Genomic DNA, 12,458 nt, shown 5'->3' on the forward strand with positions numbered 1-12,458 from the left:
GGCCGCCACACCCAGCTCCAGAGAACGGAACTGGATGCATCAAGCCTCCTTGTTAGCACCATGCTAATGACTTTGCCCCATGACTCCAAACTGGGGGAGCTGCAAACCCTGCTGAGATCAGAGAGCCGCCCCAAAGGGACAGGGCATGAGGGTCGTCCCGGACACGGGAGCAAAGGCCGCGAGGTGCGGTGAGCGAGGACCTGCATGGAAGGCGGACGCTGTGCGGGATGGGGAAACGAGAGATGAGCCCACCTACCTCTGCCCGTCGCTGGCTGCCGGGGGCTGGACCAGCGCTGCCCGGGGAATCTCCCGGCTGGGAGACCTAGTGCTAATATTGCCTTTCTGCCCGAGGGCTCCACAAGCACCTTCCACCTGTGCCCGGGGGTGGCTCAGCCGGGAGGGGCGGGGGGAGGTTTCTGCCAGACAGCTCCTGGGAGCTCTTTGGCGCCGGGCACAGCGGGCAGGAGCCGGCCCAAGCGACTGATGTGACACCAGCAAAGGCAGGAGCTTGTCGGCTGCTTGGCGAGTCAGGGCCTGCCCTCAGCATCTCCGGGCACGTCTCTGGGCCCCGCCTGCATCGCCCTGGCAGAGACCTGCCCGTGGGACGTGGGGGGAGCGCCCAGTGGCACGCTGGTTAATGGCCGATGGGGGCCTGACTTCCGGCTGCGCTCTGCGAGGATCCTGAGTGCGGCCAAACAAGGCCCTACGTGCCGCTCAGACAGATGTATGGCCCCTCTCCAGTGCAGGCCCCTCCCGCCCTGGGGTGCTGCACAGCCCCCAGCTGGAGGTGGCGCCAGCTCTGCACCCTGGCAGGATTCCAGATCAGACTGGCCTGGTCTCCCCTCAGCGCGCCCACCCCTGTCACGCCCCGAGCGCCGGGCCCGAGCGCACTGGTTTGAGTCAGCCCGCGTGCGTGCCCCGGCCTGTGCGTGCCCCGGATCTGTGCGCGTGCCAGCCTGGGTGCACACCCCAACCTGCATGGGTGCCAGCCTGGGTGCGTGCCCCGGATCTGTGTGTGTGCCAGCCTGGGTGCACACCCCAACCTGCATGGGTGCCAGCCTGGGTGTGTGCCCCGGATCTGTGTGTGTGCCAGCCTGGGTGCACACCCCAACCTGCATGGGTGCCAGCCTGGGTGCGTGCCCCGGATCTGTGTGCGTGCCAGCCTGGGTGCATGCCCCTGCCTGTGTGCCCCAGCCTGTGTGCGCTCCCAGCCCCTCTCGCTCAGACAGCTCCAGTGTCCAGGGACCCACCGCTCTACTTCTCCTGGGGGCTGCAGTTTTTGGGCCTCCCGCCATCCCCCGTTTGCTGATTCCCTGTCTGGCTGCCTGTCAGGGCACCCGAGAGCTGGTCCAGTTCAAGGCCGGAGCCAGGGGAGCAACACCTGCGTTCCCAGGCTTCGAGGACACCCTGGGGCCTGCTGGGTGAATTGATCAGACTCCTGGGAACCTGCCGGTTCTTGAACTCGGGCCAACAGCCCTGCAAGTGTCACAGCCAAACTAGGCAGCGGATGTGCAGGCCACATCCTGCCGCCTGGCGCTGCAGGGGAGCAGCCCGCCCCATACGGGCCCCAGTGCAGTGCTTAGGGGGCTGGATCCGGGGCCAAGCTAAGGCGGAGCCAAGTTCTGCACCAGCCTCCGCTGTCGGGGAGATGGGTGCAGGGGAGGAGAGGTGTCTGGGCAGCGGTTACCCCGGGGTCTCCTGGGGCCAGGCAGGTGTCTCAGCACCCAGCACCCCTGTGCCCGCTCTAGGCTGGAAGGGTTGGCAGGCATCAGCGGCGAGCAAAACCTCCCCAAATCTTTTACTGCAGGGAGCTTAGTGACACGCCCAGGAGTGTGTACGTGTGTGTGTGCGTCTGCCACATGTGAGCCTGTGCTTATACGTGTGCATCTGTGTGTGGGTGTGTCTGCGTGCACATGCGTCTGCCTGTACATGGCTGTCTGTGTGTGGGTGTGTCTGTGTCTGCGTGTGCACATGGGTGTGTGTCTGCGTGTGGGTGTGTTTCTGCCTGTGTACGTGTGGATGTGTGTGTCTCTGTGGGGGGGGGTGGGACTGGCTGGATGACAGCACTGTGCGAGGTTGTGCTGAATCGGGGGGGGGGGCTGCATGGCAGCAGCATGTCCCTTGTGGGAGGTCCGTGGGGGGCGGGGGGCCTGTTTATTTCAGCCTCTGGGTGAGTGAAACCAGCAAAGGCCCAGCTCCAGCTCCTCCCTCCCCTGGTTGCAGTGGGGCGGACACTGGCCCCAGTCGCGGTGACCCTGCCTAGGTGGCCCCCACGCTCTGCCAGGTCTTCTCCGATCAAGGGGGGGGGGGGCAGTTCCCAGGCAGACAAACAGACAGGGGATGGGAGCTGCCAGGGCAGACAGACAGACGGGCATTGGGGGTGCAGCTGCCAGGGCAGGCAGACGGGCGTTGGGGGGGACTGCCAGGGCAGAGAGACAGGCGCGGGGGGGGGCTGCCAGGGCAGACAGACAGATGGGCATTGGGGGTGCAGCTGCCAGGGCAGACAGACAGATGGGCATCGGGGGGGGTTGGCTGCCAGGGCAGAGAGACAGACTGACGGGCATGGGGGGGGGGCTGCCAGGGCAGACAGACAGATGGGTGTTGGTGGGGCGGCTGCCAGGGCAGACAGACAGACGGGCATGGGGGGCTGCTAGGGCAGACAGACAGATGGGTGTTGGTGGGGCGGCTGCCAGGGCAGACAGACAGACAGATGGGCATGGGGGGCTGCTAGGGCAGACAGACAGATGGGCATCGGGGGGGGTGGCTGCCAGGGCAGAGAGACAGAAAGACTGATGGGTGTTGGTGGGGCAGCTGCCAGGGCAGAGAGACAGACGGGCGTGGGGGGGTGGCTGCCAGGGCAGACAGATGGGCGTGGGGGGGGGGCTGCCAGGGCAGACAGATGGGCGTGGGGGGGGGCTGCCAGGGCAGACAGACAGACAGGCGTGGGGGGGGTGGCTGCCAGGGCAGACAGACAGACAGGCGTGGGGGGGGGTGGCTGCCAGGGCAGAGAGATAGAAAGACTGATGGGTGTTGGTGGGGCGGCTGCCGGGGCAGACAGACAGATGGGCGTGGGGGGGGGGGCTGCTAGGGCAGAGAGACAGACAGGCGTGGGGGGCGGCTGCCAGGGCAGACAGACAGATGGGCGTGGGGGGGGGGCTGCCAGGGCAGACAGACAGACGGGCGTGGGGTGTGGCCTGCATGGAAGCAGGCACAGGAGGACTTTGGCGGCAGCCTGGCACAGGGAGGTTCAGCTAATGCAGTGTTTGCGCGGGGGCAGAAAGGGGCGCTGGGACCGGGGGGGGCACTGGGTGAGCAATGGGGTGGGGGGCACTGGCGGGACTGGGGGGCAGAGCTGTGGGGGTAAGAGGAGGGGCGGGGGGCAGTGGAGGGGCTGGGGGGCAGTGCTGTGGGGGGCAGGGGAGGGGCGGGGGGCAGTGGAGGGGCTGGGATAGCACAGATGGGGGTGACCGGGCCAGGTCAGCTGCAGGGAAGCTCTGTGTGGGGCAGCAGCCTCTGGGGGCTGCAAGGCGGGGGGCTGGCGGGATGGAAAGGGCTGGATCTTGGAGGTACTGAGGGAAGCAGCAGCTGGAGTCTGAGACCAGCGAGAGGAGGAGCCCATGAAACCCCTGATTCTGGGCTGGGGGGACCAGACCCCCCGACAGGTGCATGGCCCCTGAACCCCCCAATCCCAGCAGGGCTCCCTGAGTCCTGGCTGCCGAGGCTGAGAAAACCCAGCTAGGTCCAGCTGCTGCCCGTGCAGGCCGGGCTGGATTGTGTCATACCCGCACAGCCTGGCATGGCGGTACCGGTGCCCAGGTGCCCACAGGCTGGCACGAGATCCCGCCCGGGCAGCGTTTCCCTGCCAGGGGCCAGGCTCGAGGGGGCATATGCCCATCCCTAGCGAACACTCCAGGGAGCCACACGGCACTGGGGTCAGGGGGACCACCCCACATCTGCCCCTGAGCCCCTTGCTCCCAGCTCCCCCTGCCCTCAACTGCCCCAGTGCCTCCTGCCTGCCTCCGTCCTCGATTCCCCAGCCCCCGGGGCCACCCACCTGCCTCCGTCCCTGAGGCACCAGCCCCCGGGGCCACCCACCCACCTCTGTCCCCGATTCCCCAGCCCCCGGGGCCACCCACCCTCCTCCGTCCCCGAGCCACCAGCCACAGGGGCCAACCATCCACCTCCGTCCCCGAGCCACCAGCTCCCGGGGCCACCCCCCCGCCTCCGTCCCTGATTCTCCAGCCCCCGGGGCCACCCAGCCGCCTCAATTCCCCAGCCCCCGATGCCACCTGTCTGCCTCCATTCCTGATTCCCCAGCCCCCAGGGCCACCTGTCTGCATCCACCCTCTCCCAGCCCCCAGTGTCACCTGCCCTTATCCACACCCCCCCCACCCCGCAGCTTGTGCCATCTGCCCACCTCCCACCCCAGTGCACCTGCCAGCATCTGTGCCTGAGCCCCCCTGCCAATTTCTGTGCTTTTACAGCCACATTTTCCACTCTGTCCCCCTGCCCCGTTGTGTCTCCGGGATGGAGGGTCAGTCCCGTTAGCAGCCTGAGCCCTCGAGTTTAGCACCCCTCTGCTCACCTGGCACGGTTCTCACCCTGCCCCTGCCTCTGCTACCTCCCCTGGTGCTGAGCTGTGGGCAGCCGGGTCCGGCGCCGAGCCGGGCGGGGTCCTGTCCAGGGTGCTGAGGCTGTGGGCAGCCGGGTCCGGTGCCAAGCCGGGCAGGGTCCCTTGTACTAAGAGACCATTCGAAGCCCTAGGTCCCGCCCAGGTGCTGTCTCTGGCTGCTCTGCCCAGCGACTTAAGTGTCTGAGCAGAAAAATAGAAACTTATATTTCCTGCCCTGGTGCCCTCTGGGTCCTAATACAGGTCACCATCCGGTCCTGGGCTCGGCGGCGTGAGCGAGGGTCTAGCCTTGCTGGGTTGGGCGTCGGCACCAGGCCAGCCGGTCCCCCCATGCCCAGCTGGGAGGAGCTGGTACGGATTGGTCAGGAACCAAAGGCGATGGCCTGGCGAGGGGCAGGGGCCTGGAGCGGGGGGGTGAGCGACATGGGCGGGGTGGGGACCATTTGCTGACCCATGTCGGGGGCATTTTATTTTGTAGGCACTGGTGGTTTGGGCCTGGCTCCCTCGTGGGCCCAGCCCTGGCCTCCCGTCAGGCTGAGGAAGCTGGTGGCACCAGGCGCTTGAGCGGACGTGTTGCCAAGTCCGCGATGCCCCCTGCGGTATTTCCTGAGCCGGCGTCGCGGGATGTGGTATTTGGGACTAGTTAGCTCATAGTCGGCTGCATTGGGGCTGCTTAGATTTAAATCCATGAACAAAATAGAACTCGCTGTAATTCAAACCCTGGGCCTGCAAGCCCTGGGGGCAGTGGTCCGGCACACGTGGATGCCGGGGCCCGGTTGGCGGGGGCGAGGGGCCATGCTGTGTCCGGGTCTCTCCTGAGGGTGCTGGGCTGTCCACCAACTTCCCGGTGCAGGGCCTGAGTCGCTGCCTCTTCCCCCTGGGGGGCTCCGTGTCTGTGTCCCAGGCCGAACGGCCTGGCTCGGGGCCCTCGACTGGTGAATGCCGAGGAGAGTGGGTGGGGAACGGGTTCTGCGGGTGCATGTGGGGGCGACCGGGCCCCTCACTGTTCCGCTCCCCTCTCTCCTTTCGATGGCCTTGCGACCAGCAGAGGAGCCCTGGCTTGGACTCCCTGTGGGGACCCTGTGGCCCGTGGCCCCAGACCTGTGCATGTTGCACAGCTCACTGCTCTGTGCTGCCCGGGAGCAGGCGTGTGGGACCCTGGGGACCCTGGGGATCTCCGTGAACCCTGCCTTCCCCTGCAATACGGGCATCTTGTGCCTCCGCGAGCCCCAGGGCTGGCTCTGAGATTTCCTTCCTGGCACTAAGAGCCAAATTCTTCCCCAGCTCGTTCTGTTGGGAGTTGCAGACACGTGTCTCACAGCCACATTTGGCCTTAAGTGTTCAGTATCTTAGCGCAAGAGACGCCTTTCTTCCCACAGCTGGCCATTGCTGCTGACTATCTGTAGATGACTATTCAAAAATACATTACAGCCTCATTGGCTTGCAGTGCCCTTTCCCGAACCCCCGGTGGCTCTCCCTAGTTCATAACGGCACTGAGGGCTGTGGAGGGGGTGGACTTGTTATTGTTTGCGCTTGATCGGGGCTTTTTGTGGAGATTCTGTTCCCACTTGCTGAGCGGGCTGCTCGGTGAGCGATCACGTGTAGTGCTGGACTGGTGTCCACTTTCCGGGGAAGTCAGGGAATCAGCTCAGTTTTGCTCCATAGCTCAGAGTGCTTTACAGACACTACAATTTTCAACCCCTCCTGTAGATGAGAAGCCCATTTTACAGATGGGATTACTGAAGCAGTGATACTGTACATTTCTAGTCTTTTAAAAGAAAATCATTCCAGTTTTTGACAGAGCAGAATGTTTGGAATTTGTTAAGATTTTTTCACGTCTTCTGCAAGGGTATTTCTGCTTTGTTGGAAAAGAGTTGACTAAGGGGGGACATGATAGAGGTCTATAAAATCATGAGTGGTGTGGAGAAAGTGAATAGGGAAAAGTTATTTACTTGTCCCCATAACACAAGAACTAGGGGCCACCAAGTGAAATTAATGGGCAGCAGGTTTAAAACAAATAAAAGGAAGTTCTTCTTCACTCAGCGTACAGTCAACCTATGGAACTCCTTGCCTGAGGAGGTTGTGCAGGCTAGGACTATAACAGGGTTTAAAAGAGAACTGGGTAAATTCATGGAGGTTAAGTCCATTAATGGCTGTTAGCCAGGATGGGGAAGGAATGGTGTCCCTAGCCTCTGTTTGTCAGAGGGTGGAGATGGATGGCAGGAGAGAGATCACTTGATCATTACCTGTTAGGTTCACTCCCTCTGGGGCACCTGGCATTGGCCACTGTCGGTAGACAGGATACTGGGCTGGCTGGACCTTTGGTCTGACCCAATATGGCTGTTCTTATGTCCATAATGGTCTCCCCAGCAAGGTAGAAATGAATGTACAGGTGCGGTAGACACTGACACCACTGTGACACAAAGTACAGTCCAACGCATAAAACAAACTGAAAAAGAAAAACAGACACTTCTTTGTTCCTGTCTGTCAGTTGTACACCTCTTAGGTGTAACAACCAACTGTGCAGGGTTGTCTCTGTCGACGTGGCAGGGCCACACTACGAGTCATTGAATTGAAACTGAGAGAGCAAGTCAGGAATCGAAACTGAGAGACCTGGTGCCCCGCACTTTGTGATCATCAGTAGACGTACTGGTATGTCGTGTATATTTGGGGAAGCAGCCAGACATATCTCCTAGTGTGTACCATATCCCTGGGTTAGCGCAGATGTACTTCCTTTCCCAATGGAGAGTGGAACAAGAAGCAATTGACTAGCTGGAATATTTGGCCTGGGGGCTGTCATATAAAACTGTGATTTGGGTGAGGGAAACAATAGCGAGCCTGTTAAACACATTTGTCACCAGAGGGAGAGACTCTTCAAATTTCCTAACAAATTTATCACAAAGGAGGGAGTTCTCCTCTCCTCCATATGAATGTGACAGCTCTTTCTAGCTCTCCTCCACTATGTTAGTGATCACAGTGTGGGTAGAATCATAGAATCAGGGAAGTGTAGGACTGGCAGGGACCTCGAGAGGTCGTCTAGTCCAGTCCCCTGCACTCGTGGCAGGACTAAGTATTCTCTAGCCCATCCCTGACAGGGGTTTGTCCAACCTGCTCTTAAACATCTCCAATGACGGAGATTCCACAACCTCCCTGGGCAATTTATTCCAGTGCTTATCCACCCTGACAGTTAGGCAGTTTTTCCTAATGTCCAACCTAAACTTCCCTTGCTGCAATTTTAAGCCCATTGCTTCTTGTCCAATCCTCCGAGGTTAAGGAAAACAATTTTTCTCCCTCCTCGTAACAACCTTTTATGTACTTGAAAACTGTTATGTCCCCTCTCAGTCTTCTCTTCTCCAGACTAAAGAAGCCCAGTGTTTTCAATCTTCTCTCATAGCTCCTGTTTTCTAGACCTTTCGTCAATTTTGTTGCTTTTCTCTGGACTCTCTTCAATTTGTCCACATCTTTCCTGAAATGTGCACCCAGAACTGGACATAATACTCCAGTTGAGGCCTAATCAGCACGGAGTAGAGTGGAAGAATTACTTCTCGTGTCTTGTTTACAACACTCCTACTAATAAGACCAGAATGATGTTTGCTTTTTTTGCAACATTGTTACACTGTTGACTCATATTTAGCTTGTGATCCATATGACGGCCAGATCCCTTTCCACAGTACTCCCTCCTAGGCAGTCGTTTCTTATCTTGTATGTGTGCAACTGATCGTTCCTTCCTAAGTGGCGTACTTTGCATTTGTCCTTATTGAATTGCATCCTATTTACTTCAGACCATTTCTCCAGTCTGTCCAGATATTTTGAATTTTAATACTGTCCTCCAAAGCACTTGCAACCCGTCCCAGCTTGGTATCATCCCCAAGCTTTATAAGTGTACTCTCTATGCCATTATCTAAATCGTTGATGAAGATATTGAACAGAACCGGACCCAGAACCGATCCCTGCAGGAGCCCACTTGTTATGCCTGTCCAGCATGACTGTGAACCACTGATAACTCCTCTCTGGGAATGGTTTTCCAACCAGTTATGCACCCACCTTATAGTAGCTCCATCTAGGTTGCATTTCCCTAGTTTGTTTACAGGGATTACATTCTTTATGTAATGCCTGTAATACATACATACAGTGATTTTAAAAGGTCGTGTGAGACAGTAACAAAAGCTTTACTAAAGTCAAGATATACCACATCTACCGCTTCCCCCCTATCCACAAGGCTTGTTACCCTGTCACAGAAAGCTATCAGGTTGGTTTGACACCATTTGTTCTTGACAAATCCATGCTGACTGTTTTTTATCACCTTATTATCTTCTAGGTGTTCGCACATTGATTGCTTAATTATTTGCTCCATTATCTTTCCGGGCACAGAAGTTAAGCTGACTGCTCTGTAATTCCCTGGGTTGTCCTTATTCCCCTTTTTATAGATGGGCACCATATTTGCTCTTTTCCTGTCTTCTGGAACATCTCCCATCTTCCAGGACTTTTTGAAGATAATTGCTAATGGCTCAGATATCTTCTCAGTCAGATCCTTGAGTATTCTCAGATGTATTTCATCAGGCCCTGGTGACTTGCAGACATCTAACTTGTCTAAGTAATTTTTAACTTGATCTTAGCAATATGTCCACTTTAGGGAACTGTAGGGATACAGTGGACAGGGCTCAACGGGTTAGCTATCATATACAAATTTTTGACTGAGTATGGGATTGCTGCAGCCCTTCATTCTACTTCTTTTTGGTGGAGGAGGGGTTTCAGCTGAATATTAAATGTGTTGTGATCTTCGTATACATGCAGTACTCGAGAGGTTGGAGGAAGGGGAGGGGAAAGGATCATGCTTTTTACAAGAAAGCCTTTGGAGCGTTGGGTTAACATTTGTCACTGTAACATTTGTCACGGATTCCTGTGCTTCTGAGCCACTCAGAGCCAGGCAGAAAGGAAGTAGAGACTGTAACGATGCGGCCTCTGGCGGGACACAACTGAGTGTATCAATTCAGGACAAATTGCTTAGAGCAGGGCAGTCACAGCCCAAGGCTGGGTCCTTTACTATTAAGGCAAACCAAACCAGCCAAACAGAGAGGACTTCGGTCTCACCCCACTGCCTAACCAGAAGTCATACAAGCAATTCCCTTAGACACTCCAGTTTTCCAGTATCCCCACCAGCACCGCTCCTTATGGGGACGAATGGTTGTGAAAACCAATACCCCAGTAAAAGAAAAAAGGTTCCCTCGATCCCAAAGGACCCAGACCCAGGTCAATATTCAAATCAGATCTTACCCACAAATCATGCTGTTGCCAATCCTTTCGAATCTAAAATCTAAAGGAAAGGAGGACTTGTGGCACCTTAGAGACTAACAAATTTATTTGAGCATAAGCTTTCATGAGCTATAGCTCTAAAGGTTTATTCATAAAAAGAAAGAAATATAGATGAGAGCTAAAACTGGTTAAATGAAATCAATTACATACAGCAATGGCAAAGTTCTTGGTTCAGGCTTGCAGCAGTGACAGAATAAACTGCAGGTTCAAATCAAGTCTCTGGAGAACATCCACATCTGGGATGGGTCCTTCAGTCCTTTGTTCAGAGCTTCAGTTTGTAGCAAAGTCCTCCAGAGGTAAGAAGCAGGACTGAAGACAAAATGGAGATGATGCAGCTGCCTTTTATAGTCTCTTGCCATGTGGCCTGGGCTCCCTTTGTTCCAATCACAAGCCACCCAGCACATGGCCTGGAAAAACCTCAGAGTTCTGTCCACAGGCATGTCCCTGCCTACCTTGAGTCCCAAGGGGTGTCTGCCTTCTCTCAATGGGTCAGTTGTGTAGCTGATGGTCCTCAATGGGCCATCAAGCAGGCTAGGCAGAGCTGACACCACATTGTCTGGGATTGCATAGCACAAGTTTGGACCAAATTGTATAGCACAAGTTTAAAATACAGACAGTATAGAGCCAATACTTATAACTTTAAATACAAAAATGATACATGCAAACAGATAGCATAATCATAACCTTGTCATAGACATCTTACTTAACCTCCTTTGTACAAAATTTGGTGCCACTATATGACCTTGGTTGCAACAATAATCTATACAGTCACAGTTCATGTCAACAACATCACAGAGACACAGCTGCACACAATACATGGGAAGTGAGTTTAAAGCATTTTCAGGTTTGGTACCTGCCAACTTCATTCATTCTGTTTTGTTTGAACCATCTGCCAACCCTCAAATGGGATACAAGTACCAGTGTCAGGGGGTTGGTTTGACATGCGATTGTCATCTTACAGAGTAAGTCTTTTTTATTCAGAACATTTAAAACCCTGGTTTGCATTAATGCATATTGAACTATGAACTTATTTAACTAATAAATCTTTGTTCCAATTGTTTAATGCTCTTCCCTCTTCAAGTAATGGCTGACAAAGCTCCCAATCCATCTGTATCCTAAAAGGAGACCTCCAGCAAAAACAGAGGTACAATCTGATATTTCTCAATTAAAACACAAACTCCTGCTGGGGGCCTGTAGCTTTTTAAAAAAAAAAAAAATCAAATCTGTGCTAGGTATCTAGTGAAAGCTCCTGTTTGTTCTTCCATGTATGGACCACAGTGTTAATAACAAAAGTCTGTTTAAATAAACAGCTTGGGTTACTTTGGGGCTAGTGTTTAAGTGACTTTGGCCAGATTTCTCCTTCATTAAAATAGCCCACCCCCTCATGGGGGCCCTTGAGGCAGGCAAATGCCTTTACCTCAGCCTAGACTTGTTGCTCCCCAGATTTCTCTGCCCCTAGAGGGACGGAGCAGGGAGCTTCCCGTGGGATGGTCTGTGGCTCTTGGTCCAGCTCTAGTCCTGTCTATAATTTGTCTAAGGGAGGGCCCCAGGGTACAGGGCCCATCTCCACAACAGTGAAATAAAGTGAACAGACTCAGTGTGCAGCTTGGCATTTACCAGCAGCTCCTGCTGCCATGTTAGCGCTGCGGGAGGAGCCCTAACCTGGCCACTGCCAGACTTGGTGGGGTGACATTCCTCCCGGAACTGGCTCTCGGGCCGGGCTGGCTTTGGGGGTGAGGCTTGTCCCGTGTACTTCCCTTGTTTTGAAAACAAGAGGGAAAATGAAAGTCGAGGCAGCAGCTGTGGAGGTGTAGGGCCGTGGTGCTGGGCACTGCACAAAGGCAGGACTGCAGGGAACTCGGTGGCTGGGTGAGACGTGCTGCAGAGCAGAGCTGGGCTCTGTCCCTGCCCCGGCGGGCTGCAGTTCGGTTTTTGCTCCTGCTGGCATCAGCCATTAACTACTGTGGACTCAACCCCCTGATTGCACAGCAGGCCTGGGGAATGTGGCAGAGCCGGCCTGCAGCAGTAGCTCTGACAGGACTGAGCTGCTCCGCTCATCCCTGGGGCGAGGGGGTTCGCTGCTGGTGCACGGCAGTAGCACCTAGAAGCCACAACCCAGACCAGGGCCTCGCTGTGCACAGACACCAGGAGAGTCCGTCCCTGCCCCAGAGCGCTCACAGCCTGAGACAAGAGAGACACGGGACAGGAGGGGAAACTGAGGCATGGGCGTGGCACGCCCGGGGCAGCCTGCAGGACAGGGGCAGAGTCTGGAAGAAGGGGCAGCGTGGTGCCCTCACAGGGCGCTGCCTCACAGTGGGTCACGGCCAGCCCTTCCCCGGTGGCACTGACCCAGCCGCTGCCAGCAGGTGCTGTGGAGCAGGGCAGCCTCAGGCTCCAAGCCTGCTGGGCCCCCTGAGCCCCCCACAGCCCTGCCCCGTCTCTGCAGTGCCCCAGCCGGCGCCCCCCGGCCCAGCTCAGCCGCAGGGGTCTCCCGGGAGAGGGTCTGTGTGGAGCA

Source organism: Natator depressus, chromosome 2 (assembly GCF_965152275.1).
Source record: "Natator depressus isolate rNatDep1 chromosome 2, rNatDep2.hap1, whole genome shotgun sequence".
In the NCBI taxonomy this organism is placed as follows: domain Eukaryota; kingdom Metazoa; phylum Chordata; order Testudines; family Cheloniidae; genus Natator; species Natator depressus.